Genomic DNA, 16,482 nt, shown 5'->3' with positions numbered 1-16,482 from the left:
CATGTCGATGAGTATGACAACCGGCAAGAGCCATAGGAGTTGTCTTTATTTTTGTATGACCTGCGTGTCATTGAAGAACGCCATGTAAATTACTTTACTTTATTGCTAAACGCGTTAGCCATAGAAGTAGAAGTAGTCGTTGGTGTGACAACTTCATGAAGACACGATGATGGAGATCATGATGATGGAGATCATGGTGTCATGCCAGTGACGAAGATGATCATGGAGCCCCGAAGATGGAGATCGAAGGAGCTATATGATATTGGCCATATCATGTCACTACTTTATATAATTGCATGTGATGTTTATTATGTTTATGCATCTTGTTTACTTAGAACGACGGTAGTAAATAAGATGATCCCTTATAATAATTTCAAGAAAGTGTTCCCCCTAACCGTGTGCCGTTGCTAAAGTTCGTCGTTTCGAAGCACCACGTGATGATTGGGTGTGATAGATCCTTACGTTCACGTGCAACGGGTGTAAGACAGTTTTACACATGCAGAAACACTTAGGGTTAAATTGACGAGCCTAGCATGTACAGACATGGCCTCGGAACACAAGAGACCGAAAGGTCGAACATGAGTCGTATGGAAGATACGATCAACATGTAGATGTTCACCGATGATGACTAGTCCGTCTCACGTGATGATCGAACACGGCCTAGTCGACTCGGATCGTGTAACACTTAGATGACTAGAGGGATGTCAATCTGAGTCGGAGTTCATTAAATAATTTGATTAAGATGAACTTAATTATCATGAACTTAGTCTAAAGTCTTTGCAAAATATGTCTTGTAGATCAAATGGTCAACGCTCATGTCAACATGAACTTCAACGCGTTCCTAGAGAAAACCAAGCTGAAAGATGATGGCAGCAACTATTCGGACTGGGTACGGAACCTGAGGATCATCCTCATAGCAGCCAAGAAAGATTATGTCCTAGATGCACCGCTAGGTGAAGCACCCATCCCAGAGAACCAAGATGTTATGAACACTTGGCAGTCACGTGCTGATGATTACTCCCTCATTCAGTGCGGCATGCTTTACAGCTTAGAACGGGGCTCCAAAAGCGTTTTGAGCGACACGGAGCATATGAGATGTTCGAGGAGATGAAAATGGGTTTTCAAGCTCATGCCCGGGTCGAGAGATATGAAGTCTCCGACAAGTTCTATAGTTGTAAGATGGAGGAAAACAGTTCTGTCAGTGAGCACATACTCAAAATCTCTGGTTGCACAACCGCCTGTCTCAGCTGGAGATCAACCTCCCGGATGAGGCGGTCATTGAGAGAATCCTTCAGTCGCTCCCACCAAGCTACAAGAGCTTTGTGCTGAACTACAATATGCAGGGGATGGAGAAGACCATTCCTGAAGTATTTTCAATGCTGAAGTCAGCAGAGGTTGAAATCAAGAAAGAACATCAAGTGTTGATGGTCAATAAGACCACTAAGTTCAAGAAGGGCAAGGGTAAGAAGAACTTCAAGAAGGACGGCAAAGATGTTGATGCGCCCGGTAAGCCAGTTGCCGGGAAGAAGTCAAAGAATGGACCCAAGCCTGAGACTGAGTGCTTTTATTGCAAAGGGAAGGGTCACTGGAAGCGGAACTGCCCCACATACTTAGCGGACAAGAAGGCCGGCAACACTAAAGGTATATGTGATATACATGTAATTGATGTGTACCTTACCAGTACTCGTAGTAACTCCTGGGTATTTGATACCGGTGTCGTTGCTCACATTTGTAACTCACAGCAGGAGTTGCGGAATAAGCGGAGACTGGCGAAGGACGAGGTGACGATGCGCGTCGGGAATGGTTCCAAGGTCGATGTGATCGCCGTCGGCACGCTACCTCTACATTTACCTATGGGATTAGTTTTAAACCTCAATAATTGTTATTTAGTGCCAAGTTTGAGCATGAACATTGTATCTGGATCTCGTTTGATGCGAGATGGCTACTCATTTAAATCCGAGAATAATGGTTGTTCTATTTATATGAGAGATATGTTTTATGGTCATGCCTCGATGGTCAATGGTTTATTCTTAATGAATCTCGAACGTAATGTTACACATATTCATAGTGTGAATACCAAAAGATGTAAAGTTGATAACGATAGTCCCACATACTTGTGGCACTGCCGCCTTGGTCACATAGGTGTCAAGCGCATGAAGAAGCTCCATACTGATGGACTTTTAGAGTCTCTTGATTATGAATCATTTGACACGTGCGAACCATGCATCATGGGCAAAATGACCAAGACTCTGTTCTCCGGAACTATGGAGCGAGCAACCAACTTATTGGAAATCATATATACTGATGTGTGCGGTCCAATGAGCGTTGAGGCTCGCGGAGGATATCGTTATGTTCTCACTCTCACTGATGACTTGAGTAGATATGGGTATGTCTACTTGATGAAACACAAGTCTGAGACCTTTGAAAAGTTCAAGGAATTTCATAATGAGGTAGAGAATCAAGGTGACCGAAAGATAAAGTTCCTACAATCAGATCGTGGAGGACAATATTTAAGTCATGAATTTGGTACACACTTAAGGAAATGTGGAATCGTTTCACAACTCACGCCGCCTGGAACACCTCAGCGTAACGGTGTGTCCGAACATCGTAATCGCACTCTATTGGATATGGTGCGATCTATGATGTCTCTTACCGATTTACCGCTATCATTTTGGGGATACGCTCTAGAGACAGCTACATTCACTTTAAATAGGGCACCGTCTAAATCCGTTGAGACGACACCGTATGAATTATGGTTTGGGAAGAAACCTAAGCTGTCGTTTCCAAAAGTTTGGGGATGCGATGCTTATGTCAAGAAACTTCAACCTGAAAAGCTCGAACCCAAGTCGGAAAAATGCGTCTTCATAGGATACCCTAAGGAAACCATTGGGTATACCTTCTACCTTAGATCCGAAGGCAAGATCTTTGTTGCCAAGAACGGATCCTTTCTGGAAAAGGAATCTCTCTCGAAAGGAGTAAGTGGGAGGAAAGTAGAACTCGATGAAGTACTACCTCTTGATCCGGAAAGTAGTGCAGCTCAGGAAAATGTTCCTGTGGTGCCTACACCGACTGGAGAGGAAATTAATGATGATTATCAAGGTACTTCAGATCAAGTTGCTACTGAACTTCGTAGGTCCACAAGGACACGTTCCACACCAGAGTGGTATGGAAACCCTGTCCGGGAAATCATGTTGTTAGACAACGGTGAACCTTTGAACTATGAAGAAGCGATGGCGGGCCCAGATTCCAACAAATGGCTAGAAGCCATGCAATCCGAGATAGAATCCATGTATGAAAACAAAGTATGGACTTTGACTGACTTGCCCGATGATCGGCGAGCGATAGAAGACAAATGGATCTTTAAGAAGAAGACGGACGCGGATGGAAATGTCACCATCTATAAAGCTCGACTTGTTGCTAAGGGTTATCGACAAGTTCAAGGGATTGACTACGATGAGACTTTCTCTCCCGTAGCGAAGCTTAAGTCCGTCCGAATCATGTTAGCAATTGCCGCATACTATGATTATGAGATATGGCAGATGGACGTCAAAACGGCATTCCTTAAAGGTTATCTTAAGGAAGAGCTGTATATGATGCAGCCGGAAGGTTTTGTCGATCCTAAGAATGCTAACAAAGTATGCAAGCTCTAGCGATCCATTTATGGGCTGGTGCAAGCATCTCGGAGTTGGAACATTCGCTTTGATGAGATGATCAAAGCGTTTGGGTTTATGCAGACTTATGGAGAAGCCTGCGTTTACAAGAAAGTGAGTGGGAGCTCTGTAGCATTTCTCATATTATATGTAGATGACATACTTTTGATGGGAAATGATATAGAATTCTTGAACAGCATTAAGGCCTACTTGAATAAGTGTTTTTCAATGAAGGGCCTTGGAGAAGCTGCGTACATATTAGGCATCAAGATCTATAGGGATAGATGAAGACGCCTCATAGGTCTTTCACAAAGCACATACCTTGATAAGATTTTAAGAAGTTCAAAATGGATCAGTCCAAGAAAGGGTTCTTGCCTGTACTGCAAGGTGTGAGATTGAGCTCGGCTCAATGCCCGACCACGGCAAAAGATAAAGAAGAGATGAGCGTCATCCCCTATGCCTCAGCCATAGGATCTATTATGTATGCCATGCTGTGTACCAGACCTGATGTAAACCTTACCGTAAGTTTGGTAGGAAGGTACCAAAGTAATCCCGGCAAGGAACACTGGACAGCGGTCAAGAATATCCTGAAGTACCTGAAAAGGACAAAGGACATGTTTCTCGTTTATGGAGGTGACGAAGAGCTCGTCATAAAGGGTTACGTCGACGCTAGCTTCAACACAGATCTGGATGACTCTAAGTCACAAACCGGATATGTGTATATGTTGAATGGTGGGGCAGTAAGCTGGTGCAGCTGCAAGCAGAGCGTCGTGGCGGGATCTACATGCGAAGCGGAGTACATGGCAGCCTCGGAGGCAGCGCATGAAGCGCTTTGGGTGAAGGAGTTCATCACCGACCTAGGAGTCATACCCAATGTGTCGGGGCCGATCAAACTCTTCTGTGACAACACTGGAGCTATTGCCCTTGCCAAGGAGCCCAGGTTTCACAAGAAGACCAGGCACATCAAGCGTCGTTTCAACTCCATCCGTGAAAATGTTCAAGATGGAGACATAGATATTTGCAAAGTACATACGGATCTGAATGTCGCATATCCATTGACTAAACCTCTTCCGCAAGCAAAACATGATCAACACCAGAACTCTATGGGTGTTCGATTCATCACAATGTAACTAGATTATTGACTCTAGTGCAAGTGGGAGACTGTTGGAAATATGCCCTAGAGGCAATAATAAAAGTATTATTATTGTATTTCCTTGTTCATGATAATTGTCTTTATTCATGCTATAAGTGTATTATCCGGAAATCGTAATACACGTGTGAATACATAGACCACAATACGTCCCTAGTGAGCCTCTAGTTGACTAGCTCGTTGATCAACAGATAGTCATGGTTTCCTGACTATGGACATTGGATGTCGTTGATAACGGGGTCACATCATTGGGAGAATGATGTGATGGACAAGACCCAATCCTAAGCATAGCACAAGATCGTGTAGTTCGTTTTGCTAGAGCCTTTCCAATGTCAAAGTATCTCTTCCTTAGACCATGAGATCGTGTAACTCCTGGATACCGTAGGAGTGCTTTGGGTGTACCAAATGTCACAACGTAACTGGGTGACTATAAAGGTGCACTACAGGTATCTCCGAAAGTGTCTGTTGGGTTGACACGGATCGAGACTGGGATTTGTCACTCCGTATTTCGGAGAGGTATCACTGGGCCCACTCGGTAGTGCATCATCATAATGAGCTCAAAGTGACCAAGTGTCTGGTCACGGGATCATGCATTACGGTACGAGTAAAGTGACTTGCCGGTAACGAGATTGAACGAGGTATTGGGATACCGATGATCGAATCTCAGGCAAGTAACATACCGTCTGACAAAGGGAATAGTATACGGGGTTGCTTGAATCCTCGACATCGTGGTTCATCCGATGAGATCATCGAGGAGTATGTGGGAGCCAACATGGGTATCCAGATCCCACTGTTGGTTATTGACCGGAGAGCCGTCTCGGTCATGTCTGCATGTCTCTCGAACCCGTACGGTCTACACACTTAAGGTTCGGTGACGCTAGGGTTGTATGAATATGAGTATGCAGCAAACCGAATGTTGTTCGGAGTCCCGGATGAGATCCCGGACGTCATGAGGAGTTCCGGAATGGTTCATAGGTAAAGAATTATATATAGGAAGTGCTGTTTCGGCCATCGGGAAAGTTTTGGGGTCACCCGGTATTGTACCGGGACCACCGGAAGGGTCCCGGGGGTCCACCAGGTGGGGCCACCTATCCCGGAGGGCCCCGTGGGCTGAAGTGGGAGGGGAACCAGCCCCTAGTGGACTGGTGCGCCCCCCTGGGCCCCCTGCGCCTAGGGTTGGAAACCCTAGGTGGGGGGCGCGCCCCACTTGCCTTGGGGGGCACTTCACCCCCCCTGGCCGACGCCCCCCTTGGGAGATGGGATCTCCCAGGGCCGGTGCCCCCCCTGGGGGCCTATATAAAGGAGGGCAAGGGGGAGGGCAGCCGCACCTTTGTGTCTTGGCGCCTCCCCCCTGCTACACCTCGTCCTCCTCCCGCAGCAGCTTGGCGAAGCCCTGCCGGAGTTCTGCTGCATCCACCACCACGCCGTTGTGCTGCTGGATCATCATCAACCTCTCCTTCCCCCTTGCTAGATCGAGAAGGAGGAGACGTCATCCGCTCCGTACGTGTGTTGAACGCGGAGGTGCTGTCCGTTCGGCACTTGGTCATCGGTGATTTGAATCACGGCGAGTACGACTCCGTCATCACCGTTCTCTTGAACGCTTCCGCACGCGATCTACAAGTGGTATGTAGATGCAATCTCTCTCCCCTGACTCGTTGCTTAGATGAACTCATAGATGGATCTTGGTGAAACCGTAGGAAATATTTTAATTTTCTGCAACGTTCCCCAACTAGCAGATCCAATTTAACCAAATTGAAAGCAATACAAGCTAGACATCTGGCTGGAGTGGTGAGCATGATCATCTAGGACCTGAGAGCCTCATGGGAGGTGGGTTGCTTCGACACCATTGTGACTTTTTAGTTGGCTTCCAGGTGATGCATGTCTGTGCTGGGCTTGTCACTGGCTCGGCCAGTGCCTTGACTAGCTATTTGTCCTCTTGTGCTCACGGGATGGTGGTTCATGTAAAACCTATCTTTCCTTATCTTAATAAAGACCGACTTCGGCCTTTCGAATACAAGCTAGACACCACATGGAACATGCAACCACATATGACACCGCGAAGTTAAAGCAAAAACCTAGGATGGTGGTTCATTGCGAGCGAGGTCATCAACTCCAGAGCTACGTTTATCGTCTCCATCTGCTGACATTGCACCCTTTATAAGGGCGAAACGTGTCTGGCCTATCCGCGTACGACGCTGGAGCGACGTCTCTCTTTTCTTTTTTGCTTCTCTCATGAAAGCAGAGTCTGAAATACCCTTCCATAAAAACACAATAGTGAGAGTAAGGGTGAAGTGTCTGAAGAACTAGTGCACTATAAAAGGAGCAGATAGCATGTGGCTAAAAAATAAATGACAGGAGATATATGATAGCCCTACAACATTGCATGGCAAACAAAATTATATTCTATTCTGTATGATTTTGTAATATATGAGCACAGGAAATGCAGGTACTCATCCAGCACACCACCACATGTGGTCATATCAAGATAACAGGCGACTGAAAAGAAATAGGCCAGTCGACTTTTTTATGAACCGTCCGATCTATAAGGAACAGGCAGATGGCCTTCGTCTACCTCCCTCCAGTCACTGTTGACGATCTTTCTCGAACCGCCAGTGACCACCGGCCTAGACGCCTGCCTCCGCCGCCCTGCCCTCCCCTCGACCTCACTCCACCGCCGTTCTTGGCAGCGCCCCCAGGCCATCCCTTTAATCCTGGCCGACCTCCAGATCAGGCGCCACCAGCTCTAGGCCCCACACGCCCCTAAGATAAACACCGAGGTGCTGCTTCTCCGGCATAATAGGCAGACTAGCGCCTGTTACACTGGGGAACACTTCCATTAATTGGGAATCAACTGACCAAGAATTGAAATACAGGGGGCAACGGACCTCTAGCTAAGGTGAAATAGTATATCAGGAGAAACCTTGTGCATCGCAAGTTACTAGGCACATCTAGTATCAAGAAGAAGTGGTCAACTAGTGTATTCTGTTGGATGAATACCGTGCAAGCAGACACGTAAGATTTGCACGAATAAGGGAAGAGGAGTACCATTTCCGATTACCAGTGTGGTCTCCTCCATATGTCGCGGTGATCTTCTTCTTTTTGTCAAGGGAACCGATGTTTTGGAGGACGATGGAGCCTTGGACAAACCCATGGCCAAATTGTTGACTGTGTTTCCATGGCCATATGTCGGCGGAGGGGAAGCAGATCCGAGGCGGCGAAGGACGGCGTAGCAGGAACATCTCCAGTGCGGTGGACAATGGTGAAATTGGAGCGACAGCGGTGAGGCGCAGGATGGCGTGGTTGAACTGGCTCGGGTACGGACGGTTCGGCCTCGGCTTCAACTACTAGCCGTGGAGGGTGCTGCGGTTGTGGTTGCGATGGACGACGACGTCGGGGTATCGGCTCCGGCGTGATGGAGGAGGGCTGTGGTTGATGGGTAGGATGGGGTGGCGGACGGAGGACATTGGGGTTTCGTGGCTGGTGGAGAGGTAGTTTTGGTGCCCATGGAGTATGAATGGGGAATCAGATGGGTGGGCGGGGGGAGGGGGAGGTAAGGGAGAACCATGTTTCGGTCTGGGACGTGCTTGTTTTTGGCTTTTTGGAACAGATGGGACGCGCCTGTTTGAAATTTGGGGAAAGTACAAACTTAGCCTCCCTCTTAAATTTTGGATCTACTATGGATCGGGGGTAGGATGATAATTCCAGGTGTCCACAATAGTGAGCTGGAGCGATTTCAGCCGCGCGCATGTGTGCTTAGGCAGCCATTGTAGGTGGTTGAGTGGCGTCTGGATGAAGCTACAAACCTATCCTGGTTTATACCTTTGGACGTCGAGCCGGTAGGTTTCACGGGTCGGAGTTATAAAAATAATTTCCTTTTACTACCAAACATTGGTCTCACGCGGTTTCGGACGAGTAGAGGCTCTTTTGGTGCTTAAACAGAAGCATTCACGTTTAGAGTACTCTTGAACTTTGAGGACTGACCTAAATAGACAACGTTAAATTTGACCTTTTATTTTTGAAAACCTCATTAAATTATTTGCTTCTTTTTGAAATTTTTACACTTGAAAATCCTATAAGTAAGATTATTTTGGAATGGAGGAGCTAAATTTTAATCTATTTTGTACACGACTACATATGCTATTATGTACAAAATTAGAGCAAAGATTGGTGACCCCATAATTTAGGTATGATTTACAAATGCCATGATATAGAATTCAAATAATTGAATGGACTTCATGTTGAATTTGATTTTTTAAACCACCTTAAGTTGAATTCAAATGTATGCTAGTTCATAGGTAGCTATTTATAATGTTTATTGTGTAACTTTCGTATGTATAATGTGCTTTACACACACAACATGAACTATACTCACGTTTATATTCGATTGCTAAAGCGATGCATTGTCTGGAGTTCAAAATACTAACTATGTGGATCAATTATATCGAATAATAACATAGACATGCTCAAATTCGATAGAATCTAGATGTCTGATGGATCAATGACCGTTCCTTACGTGAACTGCAAATAGCATGATCCCATCCTGGATACAATTTATATTTTTAATCAATGTGTACATCAGTCTTTTACATGTAGTTTCACTCTCCATCGGTGGTCTCTCACACATGCTCACACACTCTCTCCCGAGGTGTTTTTCTCGTATACATGCTCTCGATATAACCCTCCCTCTCGTAACCATTTACGACTGCTTTCACTAACCTTTATCACAAGCACTCTTCCTCTCACAAGCATACACACGCACAATCCCCATCGACCCTTTCTATATACATACATTTTCCTACGTGTCTCCTATACGCACATTATATTTAGGCCTGTCTCTCACACATTGTCTCACACCTCTCTTCCTAATCGACGAGTATGATTCTAGTAAAGCATTCTGTAGGATACCCCTTAAAGTTAGGTTGGATGAAGAGAAATATCAGAGATAAGGGGTTACCTTAGTCCGAGAACCTAGGGTTACAAATCCTAGTCGGCTTTGTCAGTGGACACAGAGGCCTTCACAATTCTGATATCTTTGTCTTGTACGACTAGTCATCCATGGGTCTCCCTAAATGCGTCACGGGCCGACCAATGTGGCGCAGGACGGAACCGAACCAAGGGCCTCACCTCAACATACCGGACATCACGCGGTTACACACCCTCTGCCCCTAGGTCTCGTTATCTTCTCACACCCACACATACCAACATAGACACCACACAAAAATATTCTCCTGGTGCCTCTATCCCATCCCCCTTCCATATACACACTCAAGGGAATCTCTCGCCGTGACATCATATTCGTCTCTCTCTCTAGACCACTCTCATTTCTCGTGCTATCTCCCCCCCCCCCGCCGGCCCTCTATCCATGCCTCTCTTGAATACGTAATACACACACTTACCTCTCTACGCCCTGCCAAATACATCAACTACACATTCCCACATGTTACATCACGTACCCCATTGATCTAAAAAGCCCTCTCTTCACATTTATTTTGCAAACAACATTCCTTTTGAATAAAGTGTGGCCAAAAATTTATTTTAGAATTTCTACATATATACAACATTACAAAGTTATATGGAGGAGTATGAACATTAATTTGCATTGTATGGTGCCCACAATGATATTTATTCCGCACTGAGATTTTGTATATTTTTATACTATATAGAAAGTTAGTCATAATAAAGAGAAACAAAGAGCATCTCTCTCTCCATCGCATACACCCCCTCTACGCCCCTTTCACGTACGCACACAAACTATCTCCAGGTCCTCTAAAAGTAAGCCCCTAGCACATTCACGCATGTTTCATCTTTCTCTCGCGATATATACAGTGACAATCATTGTATTTGAAGCAAAAGCACAATACGTACATTGGACTTCAGAATCCACTCATTATGCTCACCATTTATGTTTTGTGTTTATTATACAGTCACGGGCTCATTGTACAACTCTGTATTTGCTCAAGACACGACTAGTTGACCAGTTAAACGCTCCACGTGGCACCTCTAGTGTTGCCTCACATTATCTCACTACCATTGGGCCCACCTATCGTCTTGTATCTACTCTACACTCTTATAAAAAATAGAGTTGGTGATGATGGTGTGCCTACCATCCTGCAATATAGGCCGTCCGATTTATATCTGACGGATAGGAAGGAAACAATGGCAATTTTGCAAAAAGGTACCCACACACCTCTCCACATTTGCAAATAAGGCCTTCCCTCGTTCATCCTTTTCTCTCACAATATAAACTAGTCATACAAATGCATCTTGATGTTATGTGAAACACACGGGCATCTTGCTAGTAAGAATGAAAACAAACGACAAGAAAATATTAGACGGAGGTTCGAAGTCATGACCGCGGGCACAGCGGACAAGGTGGCCTTGTACTGGTGTGCTGAGCCGTCTATTTTAACACACAAGAGCTGGTGTGGTGATTATACACACGCGCACACATGCACACGAACTTCATGCACGTAACACTCACACAAACACATGCAGCCACGCACGCACGCAGCACTCACAGGTACACACGCATCCACGCATGCACGCAACACTCACATGCACACATGCACTCATGGATGCACACACCACACGACCAACACACACTCTCACGCTCAAGTGCTCAACCTACACGTGCATGCGCACACATCAGGCCCTAACAGACACATACACAACCAGGTGATTCCCGCGCACGGGTTGGAGTCTTGTCGCGCCTACGTAAATTTGTGTTTATCTGACCTTTTTCCTATGCGAACTGACAAGTGGGACCCACAAGAACATGATCAATTTAACTAGTCAACATGGTGCCTCGCAGACTATTTGGCCGGTCAACAGAGTGCAATCCGATGGTGAATGATGAGCAAGTGACTGTATAATCACCGCAAAACGTATATAGTGACCGTAATCAGCGTATTCTGAAGTTCGGTGACCGTATTACGCTTCTCTCTTTGTAGGCCCTCCAAAACTACATCTCTACACGTTCTCGCATCACTACTAGGAAAAGGGCTATAGATGGAAATGACACTAATGGCGCACCAGACAAGTGGTGCGCCATTAGTATATACTAATGGGGCACCACCCTCTGATGCGCCATTAGTGTTGAAACTACTAATGGCGCACCCTGACCATGGTGCGCCATTAGTACCAAAAAAATTTTTTTGAACTAGTGCGCCTGTCCAAACATACTAATGGCGCATCCCCTGGTGGTGCACCATTACTAGTTGTAACTAGTAATGGCGCACCATCCAGAAGGTGCGCCACTAATGTTATTTTTTTTATTATTGCTTTTATTCCTTTTTTTGCAAAAGTTCTAATGGCGCACCGCCAGGGGGTGCGCCATTAGTAACCTGGATTACTAATGGCGCATTTGTTGCTGGTGCGCCATTAGTAAGTGGGCAGCAACAAGATATTTTGGACAGCCTCTCCTCCCACACTCACTTTCTCCCCACTTCATTCTCTCCACCGCCTCCTCCTTGTCTCGGGTGCCTCCTCTTTTTCACCTCATTTCCACCATAGATTCATTCAAATTAAGTGGTTAAGTTACCTTGTTTTGCTAGGTAAGTAAGGGGGGAAGCTATATTTATGTTGTTCTCCCTACAAACAATGTGCACATGCACTTTTTATGGCCTAGCTAGATCTATGTATGTTCGTGGTGTTGCATATGTTTGTGGTGTTGCATATGTGTTTGTGTTTGGAGGTGTACCGGTATTTGAAATGCGATAGTTGCCAATATTTTGCCGGAATGTTGATTCATTTCCGTTTCGGCGAGAATTTTGGCATTAAGCATTCTTTTTCGTCCTATTTTTAGGGAAAGTCATGCCAAATTATTTCTTGGTTCTAAAATATCGTTTTGCTCTACCCCGCAGGCGACCATGGTCCGCACGATGACCGAAGGCATCGTGAATAGGTTTTTGAGATCCGCGAAGGCCGAGATGCTTCAAAAGAACGAGACGGAGATAAGATGTCTGTGTCGAAGATGCAAGCTGAATAGCCTTATTGCGGACCCGGATTCCGGGCAGGTGCGGGACCAACTGCTCTTGCGTGGTTTCATGGATGGCTATCGGTGGCAAGGTGATGAAGATGACTACGAAGTCGTCCATGGGGGCCGGGCAAGAAATGAGGAAGGGCAGCAAGACAACCACCGCGGCTCGGGGGGGCGAGAAGACGAAGAATCCCCAGGAGATGATCACGACGGTGATGCTGTACACAGTCATCATGTAGAAGATGCAGGACATGATGATGATGTCGGCGGAGCAGACGACGTTGGACCATCGATGGGCTGGGTGCAGGACCCTCATATTCAAGAGCTGCTTCTCAAGCAGACGGATAACGCAAGAGCTGCCGCCCGAGAGAAAGCCAAGATGGATCAACTTGAGTTAGACGCGGTTACTCCGTTGTATGAAGGATGCAGGCCCGAGGATACCCGCCTGAAAGTAACGCTCATGGCTCTAGAGATGAAGGTAAAACACAAAATGACCGACGCATGCTTCGACGAGAACATGTCATTCTGGCACGAACGTCTTCCCAAGGGGAACAAGTGCCCGACCAGTTTGGAGGAGGCGAAGAAAATCGTGTGTCCTCTGGATTTACCGCACGTGAAATACCATGTGTGCATGAACAATTGCATCATTTATCGGGACGAGCACGCGGAGTCTACAATATGTCCGGTGTGCGGTGTCACTCGATACAAGAAGAGGAAGAAAGCTCCTCGAAAAGTGGTGTGGTACTTTCCGATCACTCCTCGTCTGCAGCGGTATTTCGCGGATCCTAAGGTAGCAAAGCTCCTGCGTTGGCACGCGGATAGGGAGGAGAAGAAGCGAGAAGATGACGCAAATGATCCGGAGATAGATAAAAAAGACAAGATGCTGAGTCACCCTAAGGATGCGAGCCAGTGGCAAGCATTGAACTTCGAATACCCAGAATTTGGGAACGATCCAAGGAACATCATGCTGGGCGCGAGCACCGATGGAGTCAATCCGTTTGGCAGCCAGAGAAGCACACATAGCACCTGGCCTGTGTTTCTGTGGATGTACAACCTTCCCCCCTGGTTGTGCATGAAGAGGAAGTACATTCACATGAGTATGCTAATTGAAGGGCCGAAACAACCAGGGAACGACATCAATCTGTATCTGGGGCTGCTGAAAGAGGAGCTTGACACGCTGTGGAAAACGCCAGCCAATACGTGGGACGCCGCAGAGAAAGAATATTTCCCTATGAGAGCCGCACTGCTCACGACGGTGCACGACTATCTCGGTTACGGATATCTTGCGGGGCAGGTAGTCCACGGATTTTCTGGATGCGTAAGGTGCATGGATGACACAACGTATCGCCAGCTAGATAGAGATCCCGGGTCTTCGAAAACCGTGTTCATGGGACATCGAAGGTGGCTTCGCGACGATGACCCGTGGAGGAAACGCAAGGATCTGTTCGATGGTGAAACCGAACCCCGAAAACGCCCGTGTACGAGGAGCGGCGAGGAAATAGACAAGCTGTTGAAAAATTGGAAAGACTGCCCACTGCCGGGAAAGAAGCAAAAGGCGCCAGAGCCGGGAAAGAAGCGAAAGGCGCCAGAGCCGCTGCTGAAGGTATGGAAAACGAGGTCTGTTTTCTGGGACTTCCCGTACTGGAAGATCCACCGTGTGCCTCACAGCCTTGATGTCATGCATATCACGAAGAACGTGTGTGAGAGTCTGCTTGGTACCCTGCTCAACATGCCAGAGAGGACCAAAGATGGGCCGAAAGCAAGGGCAGACTTGAAATCAATGGGCATCAGGCAGGAGCTTCACGCTATATATGATGATGATGATGATGATGATGATGATGATGATGATGATGATGATGATGATGATGTTGATGAGGCGAAGCAGGACACAGAAAGTCGTCGCAAAGGCAAAAAGGCCAAGAAGACCGGAAATGACTACCCTCCCGTGTGCTTCACTCTAAGTCAGGAGGAGATCGAGCAGTTTTTCACCTGCCTCCTAGGAGTAAAACTTCCTTACGGTTACGCGGGGAAGATAAGCAGATACCTAGACCCAGCGAAGCAGAAGTTCAACGGGATGAAGTCTCACGACTGTCACGTGCTGATGACGCAGATACTTCCAGTTGCAATCCGTGGGATCATGGACGCGCACGTCCATGAAATGCTATTTGGCCTATGCAACTTCTTCGACGTCATCTCTCGGAAGTTGATTGGCGTGAGGCAACTCAGAAGGCTACAGGAAGAGATCGTGGTGATACTATGCGAGCTTGAGATGTACTTCCCGCCCGCATTCTTCGACGTTATGGTGCATCTGCTGGTCCATATAGTGGAGGATATCATGCAACTCAGGCCGACGTTCCTGCACAGCATGATGTCGTTCGAAAGGATGAATGGTGTCATCAAAGGATACGTTCGCAACATGTCACGTCCAGAAGGAAGCATAGCCAGGGGCTTTCTGACCGAAGAGTGCATCTCCTACTGCACAAATTATCTAGGCATCGAGAACCCCATTGGTCTTCCTATCAACAGGCACCTCGGCAGGCTCGCTGGATGGGGTCACCGTGAGGGTCGCCGCGAAATGCATGTCGACTACGAGGGTCGACTCACCGACTTTGAAAGAGCAAACCTAGTCGCGCTACAACACATAGACGTGGTCGATCCTTGGGTGGTAGAGCACAAAACCTTTATTAAGAAGACGTACAATGACCGAGGCCAACAGAGGACGGACAGAGATATACTCAAAGAGCACAACTCATGTTTCACGCGTTGGTTCAAGCAGAAGCTTCTGTCGTACCCTTTACATGAGGATTCTTCCGCGGAAGAACAACTCATATTCGCCTTGTCACAGGGCGCCGAGCACAACCTGATGACCTATGAGGCATACGATATCAACGGCTACACATTCTACACCGAGGCCAAGGACATGAAGAGCGATGGTTATCAGAACTCCGGGGTAACGATGGAATCCTACACCGGTAACGACAAGCAGATACTACGGAAGGATCGAGGAGATCTGGGAGCTGAGCTACGCTGAAGAGAAGGTCCCGATGTTCCGTGTTAGATGGGCCAAGAACGTCATAAAAGAAGACCGGTATTTCACCACCATGGTTATACCCGAAGCCAAATCCAAGACCGCGGGCGCAAACGTCACCGCGAAAAATGAGCCATGGGTACTGGCTTCCCAAGTGGACCAATGCTTCTTCATTACCGACCCGCCAAAGCCCAGTCGTGTTGTCATGAGGAGAGGCAAAAGGAAGATCATCGGAATGGATGGAGTAGCCAATGAGCAAGACTTCAACAAGTACGGCGACCCGAGGATCGAACATGACGACGATGATGAAGTAGCAGCATACACCACAAGAAGAAGCAGGACCACCCTACCTAAAGGACGTCCGTTCCACAGAAGAACTCCATATGCGAAAAAGAAGGGCAAGAAGATTGTGAACAGATAGCTAGCTAAGATCGATTGTATTTAAATCGTAGCCTTCATTTCTCGATTGTATTTCATGGGTACTTTTTGAACTATCATGAATATTTTTAAATTTCATGGACACTCGATCTCGATCCCGGCCCCCTCCATCTCGATCGCTATCCCACCTCGCCAGATCCGGTCCCCCTCGCCGCCGAGCACCCCCCCAGTCCACCGGCCGCCGCCGCCGACCCCCCGCACCCTCGATTCCCCTACTCAACCGCCGCCGCCGACCCCC

This window comes from Triticum dicoccoides, chromosome 7B (genome assembly GCF_002162155.2).
Source record: "Triticum dicoccoides isolate Atlit2015 ecotype Zavitan chromosome 7B, WEW_v2.0, whole genome shotgun sequence".
Taxonomy (NCBI): Eukaryota; Viridiplantae; Streptophyta; class Magnoliopsida; order Poales; family Poaceae; genus Triticum; species Triticum dicoccoides.
Note: the sequence above shows the minus strand (reverse complement) of the source record.